The sequence below is a fragment of the Parasteatoda tepidariorum genome, chromosome 3 (genome assembly GCF_982258835.1).
Source record: "Parasteatoda tepidariorum strain Cologne lab strain chromosome 3, Ptep-v5.0, whole genome shotgun sequence".
Taxonomy (NCBI): Eukaryota; Metazoa; Arthropoda; class Arachnida; order Araneae; family Theridiidae; genus Parasteatoda; species Parasteatoda tepidariorum.
In genome coordinates, this window is record NC_141757.1 from 85,942,344 (window position 1) to 85,961,742 (window position 19,399).

The 19,399-nt window shown below is 26.3% G+C and overlaps 1 protein-coding gene across 3 annotated transcripts in view; it reads right to left on the reverse strand.

Moving 5' to 3' along the window:
- LOC107453484 (uncharacterized) overlaps nt 1-19,399 on the reverse strand; it is a 37,652-nt gene that overhangs the window by 9,997 nt on the left and 8,256 nt on the right. The window lies entirely within an intron of this gene.

Genomic DNA, 19,399 nt, shown 5'->3' on the forward strand with positions numbered 1-19,399 from the left:
TTAATTAACATATTTGAGGTTTAAGTTTGAGTCCTAGGAAAACTTAAGGAAAATCAGAGTATTAAATCAAATATTATTCTAAGTATTATTTTTTATTTTTTTGCGCACTTTATTACCAGGAAATGTACAATGTGCAAAATAAAAAAAACAAGCACCTCAATAAAGTTTGATCCAATAATTGTATTGTCCCATGCTAATATAAAATGCGATAAAAATGGTTTGAGGAGCTAACTATAAATATACTAATTAATTAGTGAAGACAATATTTAAAATTATGAAATCTGTCACAAAAGCGTTCTAACTCTAAACCAACAAACCTTTTTTTTTTCACCATTTCTCCATATCACATGAACGGTTCAAGATATTAAAATAATTTTTGAGCACAATAATAAAACTCGTTTTTTCTATGATAATTTCTACTTAAAAAAAAAAGTTAATAGCCGTTATTATTATTATTTCCTTAAATGTTCAAATATTGTTTTGAATAAAAAAACATGCATAATTTTTACATCAATTTAATTTCGATAAATTTAACTGACAAAATCCAAAAGTTGAGATCCGTCAACTAGTTCTAGAGAAATGAACATTTAAAAATACTATTTTCTTATGCTATTCCTTGTGAAAAAATTTAAATCAACATTAAGTGATCCAATCCTTTGACCGCTCTCCTGCCTTAACTATTGAGATCATGTTTTCCAAATTACGGCTACCCTGTTTCCCTCCTTAACTCATGGAAACTAAGTTTCAGATTGAGGCACGCCGCCATATTTTGAAAGAGTCAATAATCCGAAGCTGTAAGGAAAAATGGTATATTTATTCGAAGATATTACGTTTTTGTATCTGATTTAATAATTTAAAATATCGTTCTTGAAAACATTTTATCACATTTAACGGCAGACTTCGGAATCATTAAAATTGTATCCTAGTATGTGAAGATCTAATCCTTACATCAAACGTTAAGATGTTCGTTTTTTCATTTTGCTCTCTGTACAATTCATAATCTAGAATGATTTAGTGATGATTTTTTTTTCATTTTAAAAAATAGTTTTTCTTTTTAATATGAAAATTTGTCATTTGAATTGAAATGAATTGTTATTTTTTATTATATATAAATGGTTAATTGTATTTTTCTAAAAAAATTTTTCTTTCAAATTTTTAAGTGTACAAGTGTATTTGTTAGAAATTCTCTGCTTATATTATGTAAATAATTTGAATTTATCTTAAGATAAGAAATTCTTTAAAATTAAGTTTGAAACTAGTAGTGCAATAATATTTTATAATTTACCCTTATTCAACTAATATTAATTTGCAATACATTCTTACGATATATTTTTCTCATTTGGAAAATAAACAGTTTTAATTTTATAGGAAAATAAATTTAAGTCGCAATATTAATTTTCAACTGCTTATAGATTTTTTACAAAATTTTTAACTTCTTATATTTGAAAATACCCAAGGAAGCTTTGGAAATTGTCAAAGGACAGTAATATCCACACTTTGTGATCGTTTTTTGTTGATACTTAATTGAAACTGGCAGCTAAGAGCGCCCACAAAGGGTTAAATGAATATCAAAATGTTTCAAAAACTTAAAGAATGTTACTTTTTGACTATTGAGTTATTTCAATTTTCGTTTTAATATTTTTCATCAAGTTCTATTAAATTATCGAGGAGGTACTAAGCAAATGAAAAACGCTATTAAGCTATTTACAATTATACATAATTAAAAACAACTTCTCAAATATTGCATAAATAGTTGGAAAAACTACCTTAATGTTTTAGATTTTATTTAACAACATGAGCTAAAAATAGATAACTAGTGAAAAGTTTGATCTAGAAAATTGTTCCATTTATTAATTTTTCGATAAAGCATACATCAAGAAACTGTTTTGTTAACTGTTTTGAAATAACATATTTTATAATGTGCAAAATTTGAAAGCTCATTTTAAGATATTTCTTATAGAAATTATAAGTTTCCTTATTACATTATGAGACAACACCCATAAGCGATACTTGTAAATTATGTTTCCAAGTTCTTTAGCTTCGATCGTTTGTTTTCAAGAACAAGGTCAACTAAATTAAATTGCTTGATTATACTTCGATTTCACAATAAAGTATAATAATATGGCTATTGGGTTAATAAATATTCTCAATGTGTTCCACAACTGCATGCGAGCCTCAGGCTGACACCGCACTCTTCCCCATAATTGCCACAGTCAGAAATGATCTCGAAATCAACAACTAAACTCAGCTCTATTTTTTTTAATGAAGAAGATGAAGATAAAAAAAAAGTGCAGCCACGGAGAGGTTGTTAACTCTTTTCATTCTGACATGCGTGAGAAAGATATTAGGTTTGAATTTTAAAAAAATTGTTTCGGTAGCAACACGAATTCATATCAATAGATAAATGTGTAACAGTGAGAAAAAAAACTAATAAGGAAGCAAATGACTATTCTTTTATAATTATGATAAATGATATTTTTTCTTCTTTTCTTTTCATCTTGTCTCATTATAATGTTAATTTATAGGTTGACATTTTATTCGTATTTATTGTAAGAAATATGTTAAAATTAGACTTCAAATTTTAGAATTATTTCATTTGTAAACTTATAATTAGTTCATTTCATTAGAATTATTTACTTTAAGTTAGAACCTAATTAAGGAAACTCAGCTCATAAGAACTATTTTCTGCTCTAATGCTATGCTTATAAGCAAAATGGAAAATTCTCGCAATAATTCATAAAAATTTTTTTGATTACGATTTTTTTGATTTAGTTGTTGATTTTCTTAAGCATAAAAATATACAGTAGACTCTCAATTAACCGGAGACGGAATATCCGGGACTCCGCTCCACTTTAAAGAATAAGTGACAATTCTTTACAAAACACAGACATAAATTATTTTTACTGCTAGTAATTGTAAATATAAATTTAATCCATCACAATTTGAGTTCTCTCTCTTTTTTGTATGAATTAAACTATAAACGTCCTATTGTATAATATTTTCCCATTTTCTATAATTTAAAAAAAAAATCATCAAAATTTGCTTTTCTGAGATTGTGCCGGTAAATCAAGAGTGTATTGTACGTGCAACTAAATTTTATAATGCGTGGTTTTAATATCTTCGATATTACAATTTGAAATTCTTTTACTACAATTATGAATTTTTGAACTACAATTTTTTTAAACTACATTATTTGTAATTAAAAAAAATTTTTTTAGTGTAAACTAATCAAGATCTTTGCCAGCTTTAAGAACAAAAAAGGATTAAAATTTCTTCACAACTTTTTGGAACGTTTTATTTCCTTCATAAGTGTACCTAAGAGAGATATAATTAATGGTAGAAAATTTTTGACAACATGCAGTCAGTTTAAAATCATGAAAAATAACATTTACGCAATGGCTATTTTTAAAACAAATTAGATAGATGAGCAATTTGAATAATCTGTAATAACTCATCATGAACTTAGTTGTTATCCTTGAGAAAAATTTATTGACAACAAGATTTTCGGATTCTAGAATGTGAGGCATTTACTTGTAAGGTTCATTTCCAGAAAAACTGGTTCAATGTTGAACCATAATCTGAACCAATCTTGCACTATTATACTGAATGAATTTGTTATAACCTTACTGAAAGATCAAGTTAAATCATGTTTCCGTTCATGTTAAACCATTCTATCGTGCTAGTAAGTATAAATAGTACAAGTAACTTAACACTAAATTTAAACGATATTATGGTTCAAAACACTAAATAATTTCAAACAATGTAAAATGAATGAGAAAAATAAGTAGAATAACAAATGATATATTCTTTTGTTGTTGTTTTTACAGTTTAAAGTTCAATGCTTTGTAACTGTTATGATTCCTTAAAAGACTAGAATCAAATCTTTAAAAAATGACACTATTGATGACAGTATATAAGTTAAGCTCATTCATTTACACTATTTTTGGTATAAACTTTTGCATCTTTTAATACAACACTTTCTGATCAAAATAATAATAATAATAATAATATTAATAATAATTAACTTCCTAAACCAAGAAGATAGCTAAAAATTCATGCTTTGCACTGAGAATTTCCAGAGGCATTTTAAGGCAGCTTAGCAATTGCGTACGTAACAAATAGTAGCTAATTCTTCATGTTCAAAATCTGCGAAACATTTTTAATGTCTTACACTTAATGACGCTTTGACTAACAAATAGTAGCTAATTCTTGTTGTCGAAAACCTGCAAAACATTTTTAACAATGCCGCTTTGACTAACAAATAGTAGCTAGCTCTTGTTGTCGAAAATCTCCTAAAACATTTTTAATAACACCTTATACTTAATGACGCTTTGACTAACAAATAGTAGCTAATTCCTGTTGTCGAAAATCTGCAGAACACTTTTAACAACACCTTACACTTAATGACTTCTTTGACTAACAAATAGTAGCTAATTCTTGTTGTCGAAAATCTACAAAACATTTTTAACAACGCCTTACACTTAATGACACTTTGACTAACAAATAGTAACTAATTCTTGTTGTCGAAAATCTACAAAACATTTTTAACAACACCTTACACTTAATGACGCTTTGACGAACAAATAGTAGTTAATTCTTGTCGAAAACCCGTAAAACATTTTTGATAACACCTTACACTTAATAACACTTCGAAAGTGTACACGAAAGGTTTAAAAAAGTAAATGGATTGTAGCATCCGTTATTACACAATGACACGGATGACAATGATTTGTCAAAACAATGACTTCAATGGCATGGCTTATAAACAATAAAAGCATTAACACAAAAGTTAAGCTCTTGAAGTAGTCCATACATGTGATTGTATTTCTTCCTGGTGTGAAAATATATCAGTAGCTTTTGAAACTTGCTTTAAAAATCCTTTTATTTTATGTATTAGTGGTGAAACCCTCTCTTTTTCTATAAAATTGTTATTTTTTGTGAAGACCATACATTTTTACATCTTCGTTAACTGCCTGATGAGGGAGAGCTCGTTCTTCTGGAAATGCGTAGTGTATTTTTCTGGGAATAATATTGTAAGAAGTTTTAACAAATGCTCATAAAATACCGGTATTGTAAATCATAGACGAACAAGCAGTTTAAGTCTCGTGTAAAGGTTTAATTTAAAAAATATATAATTGCTTTACTATGAACATTTAAAGAGTGAAATTTACTTCAAAATTAACAAAAATAAACTGAAAATACTTATTTTCCAATGTTAGTCAATGAAAGTCACTATTATAAGATTGCCATGTCATATAATATTAGAAATTATGGACTATCGTTTTAATATTAATAATAAAAAGATATCGTGATTTTAGATATTCAAAATTGTAATTAACAAAACATTTTTTTCCACCAGCCAAAAAAATAAACATTTAAATATATAATAACATCAAAATTAGTAAAGAAATAGTATTTATTCTAACCGTAAAAAATCGCCTTATAATTATTGACGACAAAGATACTAATTAATTTTACGAATCTTTACTGATTTTATATTAATTGATGTTGTTTTAATAGGTACCAATTATACTACTACAGATATCAGTATGGGTATCTCTTATGAGCATTATGAAAGTAATTCTTTTGCTGTTATTTAAAAAAGGATAAGTATCGGAGAAAATTGACTATTAGGAGTTGACTTCGAGCAATAGCCAATGGTATTCAATTTAGTTACATTTTTGACAGGATATGAGCTTCTAAAAACTTATTTTGATTAATCTAATAACGTAAAGCTACAGAGAAGAGCACCAAATAATAAAAAAAATAAAAATTCGAATTATTTTTGCTTTATTAATTGCGTCGGTATATGACTTTCAGCTTTATGCATGATTCCGCAGAGCTGATCAATTGCAATTTATAGATATCTACTTTTTTCAGAATGGGTAATCAGCTAGTAAGAAATAGAATGTTAGTTTAATTGATGTAAAAATATAATGATGTCGTATATTTGGCAGAGGCTAAAAAACATTTTCCCTGAATATAGTTTTATTATTGCTTAACTCCGCAGTTAATGCATGGCCACACTTGCAATTTACTCCCTTAATGGCCAATCGTATTCAGATTTTTTGCGCTTAGATCATTTCATTCGTTCCGGATGATTTGCCCGAAAAATGCAACTGTTGCCCCTATTCAACGATTAATATATAAAAGAAATAAGAAACCACCACTTCCTGCGTTGTTGTTTTTTTTTCCTTGAATGTTTTTACGAATAGAATCAAAATCATCGTCGCATCTGTAAAAGATTCTAGCATCCTCTGCCATTATGCTTACAAAGTATCGTGGTTATTTCCTCCACCATTAAACGAGAGGAGAGGGAAAAAAACGAAAAGATTCCATCTGAGTATGAGATTATTTTTGTTCTTATTTTTTTTCTACATCTTCACTTTCATTGTATGATTATTTTTTCTTTAAAATTTACTCCTTTCTTCTGCTATTTTTTTTCTTCTTCCATTAATACTTTTTTCCGCCTAACAGTTTCGTTTTTCTGGTCCGTTGCTCGCGGTCATATTCCACGTGAGTGTTAGCGGCGTTAAACACTTAACTGCGGCGATAAACAATTTTCCATTCCGACTTCAACCATTTGGTTCTCCTCTGATGATTACAAATGTTTTTTTTATCATTATTTTTTTATTCTTATACATTCTTTCTTACGAATGAAGTGTTTTTGCTACAGCTGCTTATATTTTTCTAGATTGCTATAACAACAATATGAAACGTTTTAAATTAATGATAAATAAATTCTTAAACAGTTCGAGTTATACAGTGATAATCGAAACTTTTAAAACTTGAATAATTTTTCAGGTTCATTAGTTGATGCAGAAAACGGGTTATTTAAAAACTCATCATCAAATAGCTCATGAGTTTTTTTCGATCTCCAATAATTTTAAGAACAATATAATGAGTTACTTATTCCAAAAATCGAGTATTAAATAGATATAAATGGTAAAATAAATTTTTAAGAGATAAAAGATTAGATAAAAATTTTTTAATAGGTTTGTTTTGCAATTTAGGATGTTTTGGTTCTCATGCCGAGAAAATCCAATCGCTACCCTTAGCTAAGCTCTCTTTTTCAATCTGTTTTGGAAAAAATTTAAGAAGTTATTAAAAATTTACAGAGAGGAGCACGAGAGTTGTTGTAAAGTATCATCTTCTAAAATCTGTATAACTCGAATATGAATGGATCAATATTAAAAACTTCCTATTTAGAAACACTTTATACCATAAAATACTGATTTAAAGTGTAAATCATGAATAAGAAAAAGGACTATCATCTGTACCCAAACACAAAACGAAGAGAAATAAGAAACATACAAAAATATTTTTAAAACAAAGATAACCCTCAATTTACATATTAGTGTATTTTTTTCGAAAATACATAGCAGCTTTTTAAAATTGAAAATATTAATATTTAAGTTTTGCAGACTTTGAAAAGTTGTTTCGGTAAAAGCGCGTTTTGAGCTTGGTAAAGCTGTAAGCGCCCGTACACTATTCTGTTAAACCTATAAATAATAAAACAATCATCAATAACTTTACAATATGAATGTATAGCTTATTTGCTATGATTGCAACAAATAAATAGTAAATAAGTTCGATTTCTGTAATGCACCAAAACAATTGCACAGTTCAAAAAATATCTCATTCATATTCATTTTTCACCAAAACTGTATCAAATTTATTGAACCATGAAGGATCGAGACTTTCCAGCATATCTTTGGAAATAGGGAAGTTGTTTCGAAATGCTAATCGAGAGATGATACCGGCGACTTTAAAATATGGGTGTATATCTGCGAATTAGAAAGTGTGTCAAAAGAACAAGAACATTTGTTCTAATTTCAAGAAGTGAAAACGACTTTTCTCCCTCAAAAATTCTTTTTTATTCCTCAATTGAAGAATTCTTTCAGATGCCGATCACCTATTCATAGAGCCGAGATAAATTCCTGACTCGTGATTTCGAACCAAATTGAGGGCAGCCGTTTTATTTATATTTTCAGAAAAACCTTCACTTAAAAAACCTGATCCATCTGAAATAAATATTCTGCTTTGGAAAGATGCCATAAATTAGTTACTAGCTATGGTCATTGTACAATAACAGGTTCAAACCCTTTTTCTTGATCTAATTTCAGGATGAATCTCAAAGAATTTAATGTGATTTGAAATTGGATTCAATTGCATTACTTTCCTTGAGCATTACACTATATTTTGTTGCAAGGAAGAAAAAAAAGAGACCAGTTTCAAACAGGAACGAAATTAAAAAATATTCATACGGTTTTGGAATGTCTAAAAATATTTAAGAATACAATCTTTATCATTTATTGAATTATTTTAATTATAGACAATTCGAGACTCATATGAAATTAATTATATGTAGCAACACTGGAAATAGAAACTTCTAAATAAACTAAATGTTCATTTCACACTATATATTCATTTCCCAAACAAATTAATCTAATAATCAGATGTAATATAAATTCATATTTATAGAAAGTCATAAATTTTTATTACGCTTTAGGTATTTTTCTGAAAAAATACCATCATTTCTCACTATATATTAACTATTTTTATGTTTAAAGGAAATAAAATTTATAAATTATTATCTGCTAAATAAATTTTTTAATGGATGTTTTAATATAAATTAGGAATTATCCCCTAACTTATTAAATGGTAATTGGCAATAATAAACGATTTTTGTAAAAAAAACGAAAAAAATTTATTGTCAAATGATAGCATATTTTGAAATGATGAATTATTTATATATTTAGCTAAAAATATTTTTCAATTAATGTTAACGAAGTAAATACTTTTCTCGTTCTTTCGTTTTAAGTTGAATAAAAGTTTTAATTTAATACTGAAACTTTTTAAAAGCATTATTGTATAACTCTATAAGAATTCCCTAGAACATTATTATAAAGTAATTAATATATTATTTCCAAAATATTTTTAGGCATTTTACTGAAAAAAAACATTGTTTCTCATTTTATATTAATTATTAGTATGTTTAAAGGAAAAGAAACTCACAAAGAAGTCTATTAAATAATTTTCTTTATCGCTGTTTTAACATAATTTTGGAATCATACACTCAAATTATTAGGTAGCTATACCAAACGATTTTTGAAAAAAATACCAAAATATTTTAACACTTATTGATAATTTGTTTATGTGTTTTGAACTATATATAACGATAAAAATCTTTTTCTGATACTTTAATTCTAAGTTGATTCTAAATTTCAATTTGGTAACAAAACTTGTCAAAAACATTATTGTTTTAAAATAATTGTTTTTATTTTTGTGGCAATATAAGCTTTGACTTCCATAATTGTATTGGAAGTAAATGGAATTTTTTCTCTTGTTTTAAGATCGATGATAACGGATTTTATTAATATTGTAATTTTTTAAAAGGAAAAAAACGTTTTTTAGAAAAAGTTTTTATTCTTAAATTTAACATGAACTAAAATTTCAATAACAAAAATTATTGACATGGATTCATTTGGCCTTGTCTAGTAATAATAGGTAAAATATTTTTTACTAGTTTATTTGAAATGTAAATGTAAATATTCCCTGGAGTGAATAATGCAACATAAACATAATTTATGAGAGGATGTATAAAATAAGAAATTTCTAAGAAACAATCAGCTTTGTAATATTTTAGAACAATATTCTTTTTTTAATAGTCTGAATGTGAAGAGGATAATCGAATTTTAATATTCAATGAGTAAATAACAAAGTTCAATAAATATAGATATATTTTTTTCTTCGGAAGAGCAATTCATGACTGTTAAGCTATTGTAATGGTATAATCATATAGAATAATCCTGTCTTAAAATTGTTTTTCCAATTTCCAAGGAAAAATATTACTAATTGTTAAAAATATAAAAAATTTCAAACAGCACACTTTTATAAAAATTAAAACTGAACATAAGTATTATTATGAAGTTCGTTATCATTCGTTCACTCAAAATTAGATTTAAAAAAAAAAACGGTGAATAAGAGAAAAATTCATAAAGTTTTGAAACTTTTGTGAAATATTCATATGAGTTCTAGCAACTGGAAGCCAAAAAGTTCCGACTTCTAAAGGGTGAGCTTTCCCTTAACACTATAAATTTTTAGTACTTTATGAGCAATATTTTAACGTTAATTCCAGTTAGTTTTCTAACATATAATTGCTTAAAAATTGAAAAAAAAACATTGAGTAAAGATATTATTTGGGAAGTATTTAGAATTTTAAAGCTATAAGGGGTAAAAAGAATATCAGCCTTTGGGAATAGAAACTAATTTTTTTTTTCATTACTTGAATCAATATAAAGTATGTTTCAACTTGAAATAGTTAAAAAATTTAAATAAAAACTTGCGTTAAACTTTATTTAGAAAGATATAGATTTTATAGTTTTAGATCCATATCAACTAAATTTCAACATTTAATTGCTTACAAATAAAAAATATACCTAAGACTTTTATTTGGAAGATACGTGAAATCGTTAAGTTTTTAAAGATGGGGAGAGTAATGTCATCTTCAGGAAATATGAACTATTTTCAATTCATTATTAAAATATATATACATAATTTATGTGCCAATATTTAAATGCTTGAAAATAAAAAAATGCGTAAAAATCTTATTTTTAAGATTTTTAAAGCTTATGGAAAATTTATACTTTAGGAGTATAAAATATTTTTTTTAATCACGAGGCTCTCTGTAAGTTATATTCCAGCATTTCAGTTCTCAAAAATTGAAAAAAAAAAAACAAAAAAAAAAAGGAAGTTAAAGTATTATTTGGAAGAAGGTCTACAACTTATGTTTTTTTTTAAAGGGTAATGTTTTTCTCAAGAAATAGGAACCAGCATTTGTTTATTTGAAAACACCCAAATTATGCATTAAAATTTTATTTATAAAGATACTAAATATTATGGTTTTAGGACAAAAGAGGGTGAAGCGCCCCTTCAGGAAGAGGGGATTTTTATTGTTTTCGTGTATTACCCCATATGAGCGTTTTCTCAAAGTTACAAATACACTACAATTTTTTTCCATAATTTTTCCCGTTTGAATGTACTAAATGTAAATATAACGGATGTAAATCATTAGGGGACGGCCAAACTTGCAAAACTCAAAAGCTCAGCATTCCCTCAAAAAATAAAAATATTAACAAATCTGCAAAATCTAGATCCTTATGTAGAGTAGCTCTAAGATAGTACAAAACATATCAAACATGTTCGTTCGAATTATTATTGTCTTTCTTCGATCATGGTCATTTATTGTCAATTTTATGACTAATGCTATATAAATCATAACAATGGGTCTGTTCCATGACATACAGCTTCTGGAGCCTACTCCAAATTTCTTCCACTTTTGAAAAGTTTATCGTTTAATGGTTGTTAATCGTTTAATTGTTGGTTTTTCGATTTATTCAAAAAATATATTAATTCAATATATACAATTTCACATGACGTCATTATTCTTTATTTAATAATAATTCCTTTATCAATTATTTAAATATTTCTTTCAGAAAATAATACTTTAATAAAAAAGTTGAACTCTTAAAGAATCATAAAATACAATTTATGATTTTTACAAACTTAGGGAACATTCTTACTGAAAGTAATTTGATCGTTCTACTTTAAATGCACCAATCAAATTCGCAATTTCTAAATGTGTATTTAATAAAAATTTGTATTTTTATGAAAAAATGATCAAAAAAATATTGTTGGTGCAGAGTTGGAAAATATTTTACATTAATATGAAAAGTTTGTTTTCAAAACATTTAAATTCTACAGAAAATCGTTTATTATAACAAAAAGAGAAGGAACTCCAATCTGCTCTGAAGATGAAAAGGAAAACAGATTAAACTCTTCAGTTTGTTTACGAACAGCATCATCAAAAGTTAGGAGCGGGCTCCAAAAGCTAAGTGTCAGGAAGTTGGCCCAATATATTTAAATGCATTTACACTCTTCAATGATAAACTAAAACTAAACATAGAATATTTTTTAAACTTCTACAGTCAACAGAAGGCTTCATTTTTCTCACTGCCATCTTCGTTCGACCATCACATGTGTTTTAGATTAATTTTTGTTGAAACCACCATCTCTTTTGGTTAAAATAAAGTATGACGTCGCGTCTAGGAGACCTATCGTGTATTAAGCCCGTTTCCTCTAAATTATCTTATAATAATTTAAATTAATAAAAGTATAAATAAAGTAAATGTATTATGTCGAATAAAAATGTCTTTAACCGTTTCATTAATACTTATTTTCTCAGATTAAGTAAAGTAATGTTTTTAATGTCATTTAAAATCATTTTGACAAAGCGTATCAACGACATTAAATCCATATTTAGCAATATATCTTAATTGAAAAAATGTGTTAATATTCCTTAGATTAAAAATTTTCTTTTAAATTTTCCCTGACTAATCGTCAAAACGAGTAAATTCACCCGACTTGAAACAAAAGCTCTAATTCGCAGCATTATGTATTTTTTAGAACATCAAATGGGAGATGAAAAACTAAACGCGTATAAATTATTTTTCTTGTAAATACATTTTATTTCTGTTGATATTTAATAAACTATTTAAACTATAAAATTTCCATTTTCTAAATGTTTGTTCTCATTTGTTTTAAACCAAAAACATTTTTAAAAATTTCAAGTGGTTTAGCAATACATTTCTAATAACAAGAAATGAAACAAATGTATAATTTTCGCATTTATTCATCTAGAAAATTAATTTTACTTTCTATAGAAGAATAAACAAAGAAAGTATAAATATTTCCAGGTATCATTTAAATCACATAGTGAACTTTGTTTTCCAATACCGGCAGAAATGGTTAATCTTTATTTCTCTAATTTTTCAATTAATTTCTATGTAATTCCAATTTTTAGTCATAACTATATAGAATAATACAATAACATTGTCAAAAAATTATGCAAGTTTTTGCATAAATATTCGAAAATTTATGCAATTTATTACTAATTCTTCATACAAGTATGCACACGTAATTAAAATTTATAAATAATAGCGTAAAATGTATGCTATATTACAGATTTTATATTTTATTTAAGTAATTAATAATTGTATTTATTGTATTATTAATAATTTTATTTAAATAATAATAATTGTATTGTATTAGCAAAAATTTTTTACTTTTCGAATTTTTTACTTAAAATAAAGTATGTAAAAGTAACACTACAAGTCAAAAGCGTCAAGCAAATAAAAAAAATAATTAAGCAAGAAACTAAGTTAAAACAAAATATAATAAAAATATCTTAGAACCTAAATAAATAAAAAATGTTTTTTTTTTCCCTGAGATCATGGCGTTCCTCTCACATTTTAAGTTATTAAAAGTAGTAGAATATCGGAAAATAGATAAATCGGGAAAAAGAAACTGCGTAATTTACATACCTAGATAACGTTTGACAACATCTGTATAATGCAAAAATAAATTATAAATACGATGCTTATAATATGTTCCTTCTTCTTTCCTTTCTAATATTTTTTTTTTAGTTTGTTAATGTCGGAAAGTGAATGATAATCAAGTCAGGTAATAGCATAATTTATATTGGCATCTGACATAGAGCTCCACCTGAAATTTAAGCGCTGTAGAAAGTTGGTAACAGGTCGACAGTTCCGTTTAAGATAAATGGCGATAAATTTTGCTTGCAGTGTTTGAGAAATAAGTAAACTTTTGTTGCCATCCAACAAGGAGTTATACAGTTAAAATCTGAGCACACTTGATAGGCGGAAAGCTGTTAAAATTGTGATTTGCGATAAATTCCCTTTGGCCCTAAATTTTATTTGCGGCGGCCAAAAAACGATTGAATCCTGCATTATCTTCAGACCAGACACAGAGCTCTAGTGTAGATTTAAGAACTCAAGTGAAAATTTTAGAACTCTAATTAGTCAGCAGGAAAGTGGTTGAAATTTTGATTGACCATAAATTTCTAGTGGCAATAAATTCAGCTTGTAGCGGTCAGACTTGTATTGTTATCTTGCACTGAGCTCTTGATGAGATATAAACTTGGTAATTTCTGGGAAACTAGTCGGGATTTTGATTGACGATATTTGACGTAAATTTCATTTGTATAGAAAAAAAAAAAAACTATTGATACTCGCTTTGTTATCAGGTAAAAAGCTCAAATGTAAATTTGAGTGCTCCAGCTAGTCGGAAAGTATTCGAAATTTCGATTGCACAATTCTCCACCAAGGATAGTTAATGAAAACGTAAATGCAACATTTCATATCGTAAAATTTAATATGTTTTCATGAATTTCATGGGAAATTAAAATTTTTATTCGTGTAATATCGCAAACAGCATCCACGAATCTTACTGTTGTATCGTTGAATGTCAGGGAGAGAGAGAACTGTTTTGTTTCTCTTTTCTTGTTAGAACTTTCTTTAATATCTCTATGAATTCATTATAATATAATATTACAATACCCATTTTGTATAATAGCACGACTTGTCTTGATTTTTATCATGCTATTAAAGATTTCTCTTTCATTTTGTAATAACCAGTTTCGGAAACAATAGGTAGTTATTTCCATACTGAAGGTATGTCATAAAAAAAAAGATAACATTTTAATCGAGCGTTATTCAGCATGAAAAGAAATATTTTCATTCACACAGCAGTTGTATTTTATTGTTATTTAGCAACTGTTATGGCGCGCTATCAATCTCTGATAAGCTATTTCTTTCTCACCAATAGAAATAAATAAATGTTTCACTGAAAAGTAAATAAAAAATTATATAAAGTGATTTTTAAAGCTGTTTATAAATAATGCTGAAATAACGAAACATTCTTTATTTATATTTTCTATAAAAAATACGGTAGAAAAAATTTAATAATTTAACAAAACAGGCTGTTCTACAACAATTTCTAACCCAATTAATGTCTTAATTCAGAATCATTTTTGAAGTGGCACATTTTATGTAAAATAAATTATTAATTAGTTAATTAAAATAAAAATTATAATACAAAAATAAAAAATATGCAGAAGTAATTCATTCATCAAAGGGAGAAAAAATACCCAATCATTTGAGAAAACGATTAAATTAAAGCGGATATTTGAAATCATTTTCTTATTTTCAATTTTAAAGTTCTTTTGGAATGAATTGAAGCAACCCATTAAAAAAATTTTTTTTGATAATAGAGAGGAATTTGAAAGATAATTTTAAAAATTTTCTAACAGAAAAAATTAATCTAAGAGTTTTTTTACACCTAAACATTAGGAAACATATGTATGCACACTTTTTAACTCTTTAACACTGGAAAATACTGATTGCCGAATCTTCAATTCTTACGGTTTAACATTGGGAAGTATGATTGCTGTATGCATATATATATATATATATATATATATATATATATATATATATATATATATATATATATATATATATATATATATATATATATATATATATATATATATATATATATATATATATATATATATATATATATATATATATATATATATATATATGCAGAGAGGTTTCTTTTTTTTTTTTAATTTAATTTTATATTTTAATAAATTTAAATTTGGGGAACTTCTTTTCTAAAAACTTGCTTTTCTTTGTTTAATGAGTAAAATTGTGGCTTTTTTCTTGTCAATTATTACTAAAATAAAATTTTACCTTCTTTTATATTTTTTTATATAATAATGAATTTATAGAAAGTCGTAAAATATTCCTGAAATCTAATAATAATAATTAAAATTAGAAAGACTGAGAGTTGAGCTGAAATTTTTAGATGCATAGTTATTGAAAAACAATTTGGAGGAAATTTCAATTGCCTTTTTGTTGACTGTTTCCATACCTTCAGACGATACCGAAACCCCTGTTATTATAAACTCATATTACTTTCTATACTCATATTACTTTCTATTCTATTACTTCTTCTAAAATTTGTAATCTTTCTATTCTATTACTTGTTCTATTTTATTACTTGTTTTAAAATATTCATACGTTAAATTTTCGTATGGGCAATTGACATTTTTATAAGGTCATTTTATTTAATAGACAGTCTTTTCCTAATTTGTATTCAATACATTAAATAAATGGAAAATTGTAAAAGAAAAATTAATTTTTCTTTTACACAAGTCACACAAATATTTGAATGTTTTGTTATTCTTAGAAAATGTGCATCAAACGAACCTTTTGGAAGAAATAAATTAGAGAGGAAAAAGAGAAGAACATTTTTCAGCCATTTACAGAATTTGACCCTTACAACATAATGTCCAAACCATTGCTCTGTACAGCAGGCTCCTATCAAAAGGTCAGCTCGATGCCGCTAGCTGTTTGCACGGTCGAAAATGCAAGAAACCTAATGAATAACCTCATATTACGAGGATCACAAACAAATAATTCGAAAATAATATCTTTGCTTGCACGATTTAAACTTGGTTCCAAATTCCTATGCCATTAATATGGTTTAAACGAAAATTGAAAGAAAAAGTATTTACTAGGACTAATTTATTTAGTTCTGGATGGGTTGGATATACAATTAAAAAAGGAAGCTAGCTTGTAATTGTGTACTTTTTGTCATAAAGGCACAAAATACAACGAGAAAAATCCTGATTATGGAACGGTTTAATATGATACTTAACCACATAATTTAGTTTCCTGCTAGATAAGATACTTAAAATAAGTCTAAATAAAGTCTTGTACGTAGCTTTCAAATGCGGAGAAGAGAAAAAAAGAAGAAACAAAATTTTACTTATGCGTCTGTCATTCAAGTTGATTTATTGCAGAAAATATATTTTTTCAGATGTCTGACTGTTGTCAAAGCATTCTTTCAGGACAAATAAATCACGACACATAATTCTCAACATACAAAGAGGATTCAGATATGTCATTAGTTTAGTGTTAATAAAAGTTATCATGTTATTTACATGTCTTTATACTTAAACTAATATTTTTTAAAAAGATATTTTCTGTTTTTTATTTTTCAAAATTAAAAGTTTAAATCCTAAATAACGATTTTTCTTTAATACCGTGTTAATTTTTCGAGTTATATTACTTTATAAATATCGTTGTATAAACGCAATATTTCATGACATTTTTTTAAACTGTTTCACTACAATTAAACACCTTGTTCTAAATTTGCAGCAAATTTTACTACAATAAGATGTGGACGAAGCATACTCGATTTTAAATTTTAACTAGTAACGTGACAACTGACTTAAAATTAAAATTGTAATTTATACCTAATACATCACCTCGCAAAGTTCGTCAGAGCTTCTTATAGGTGTGAAGGCTGAGAAACTATAATTAATTATTTACTTTTATAAACGGTCTCCTCAAGTGAATGTATTTTTAAAAAATTTTCAAAACTGCATGTTCAAGCGTTTCAAAGATACAAAGGGAAAAGTCACTTTAGAGTAACTTTATACGTATATAGGTACAAATAAAATATGTGCTGTTTATAAAAAAGAATTCTTTCATAAATCTAACTATTTGAAAGTTTAAAAACTTGATGAAGCAAATTAAAAAATTTTTGCGATTTTTTCATCAATAACATTTTACGAATTTTTAATTTTCTATATTGCACAGAAAAGTATGCTCAACACTTCCAGAATATGGTAAAACTTTTCGTATTTCAGGCTTCATAGGTATACCAAAAAGCTCGGTAATTTTTACCGAAGAGCTTTGGTAATGATTTAGGTGAAACTAACAATAAAACATTTTTTCATAATTTGTGATAAAATTTGGTAAAAGTGATAAAATCAGGTAATTTTGTCAGTGTACTTTATAGAAATGGTATAAAAACCTTTTATTCGGTTAAATTTACAAAGCAGTTTTTGAATTTTTTACTAAATGTGTGGTAATAAGAACTATAGTTTTTAAAACCTGAATTTACGCTAAACCGTTACTATATAAACGGAAAAAATACCAAGTGAACAGTTCAGTTTTATTTAGTTATATTTTAGTTTCATTAACCAGAATTATGTATATATATTTTACCAGAATTGTTATTACCAATGTTAAGTTAATTTTATCAGAATTTCTTTCTCTGTGTGACTAAGACTAAAAACTACACGTGTTTAGCTTCCTAATCACTTACTTTAAACCAAACGTGATACTACAAACTTTATTACAAAGCGTGTTAACTAGGATTGTCTTTTCATAGAATTGAAATATTAAGGTAATAAAAATTGAAACAGTAGAATATTCCTATTTTAGCTATAATTTGTTCTAATTAACTTCTTCATTTCTATTTTTAAATCCGAAATTGAAGTTAGCTAGTTTTGCCCCAGGACAATTAATTTTAAAACTCCATAAAATATGTCATTTTAAAGTTGCTTCACTCTAAAAGTAAAAAATCTTGAACTAAACTAGTTTAGCATGACGAGATTTTAAACATTTTTTAAAAAGTAAATCAAACACATAAACGTGACTAGGATGTTCAGCCAAATTACAGCACGTCACATACATTAATGCAGGAAGATTTAAAAAAAATAATCTAAATACGTAAATGAGCTTCTAACTTTGTAACACATAATTTATATTAAATTTAGGTTTTTGTAATGAATAAGATTTAAAGATGACGCTATTTCTTCCTGGTCAAGCTAGCTTTCAACACCCTCATACAAGGAAGACAGCTCTTCTTAAGGATTTCTTCCTTTCTTTTTAATGTTGTGGGCCGAATCACGTATATCAAAAGGGCGGAAAGTTTTCACTTTTTGTAAACAAAATGTGAGAGGAATCTTCAATTTTTCAGGAAGTTTAATATTATTCGATGACTCAAAAAGATTAAAAAATTGCTTGCTTGATTTGAGGATGCGCATGTTTAATAAGATTCGAAAATATTGTTCAGCAGCTAAATTGTTTATTTCTCTAATTATAATGAGATTTTTATTCTTAAAAATGTAGGAATATCACGACAGCGTCATGACTAAGAACTGACGTTTGAATCGTTTTCTATTGATGTATAAATAATTGGATCAAACGCATTTTTTCAGTAAAATATGAATACAATACTTTTACAGCAAATACTTTTAATTGTCAAATTATGAACTAAATTAAAAATCGCAAAAAGTTATTCAACTTTCAGATAAAATTTTTCCCTTTATAATGGTCAACTTATAGCAATGACCACAAAAAATAAAACACACTTCCTTCTAACAAAATAATAATAATAAATAAATAAATACATAAATTGTTTGTTTGTAAGAACAACTAAAGATTTACAAATTTTTTTTCATAAGTTGAAGTACAGTTTTAAAATTTTTTTAATAGAAAGTTTTTTTTTTACTGAAATTAAAAAATGCAAGGTTAAAACCAATATAATGATTTACCCTTTTTGTAAGGTGACATTTTTACATCAAACGGTTCATTAGTATTGTTTTCTAATATGTAGTTAAATTACAAGATTCCGGAACTTTCGCAACATTTTTCAAACCTCGTATTTCCGT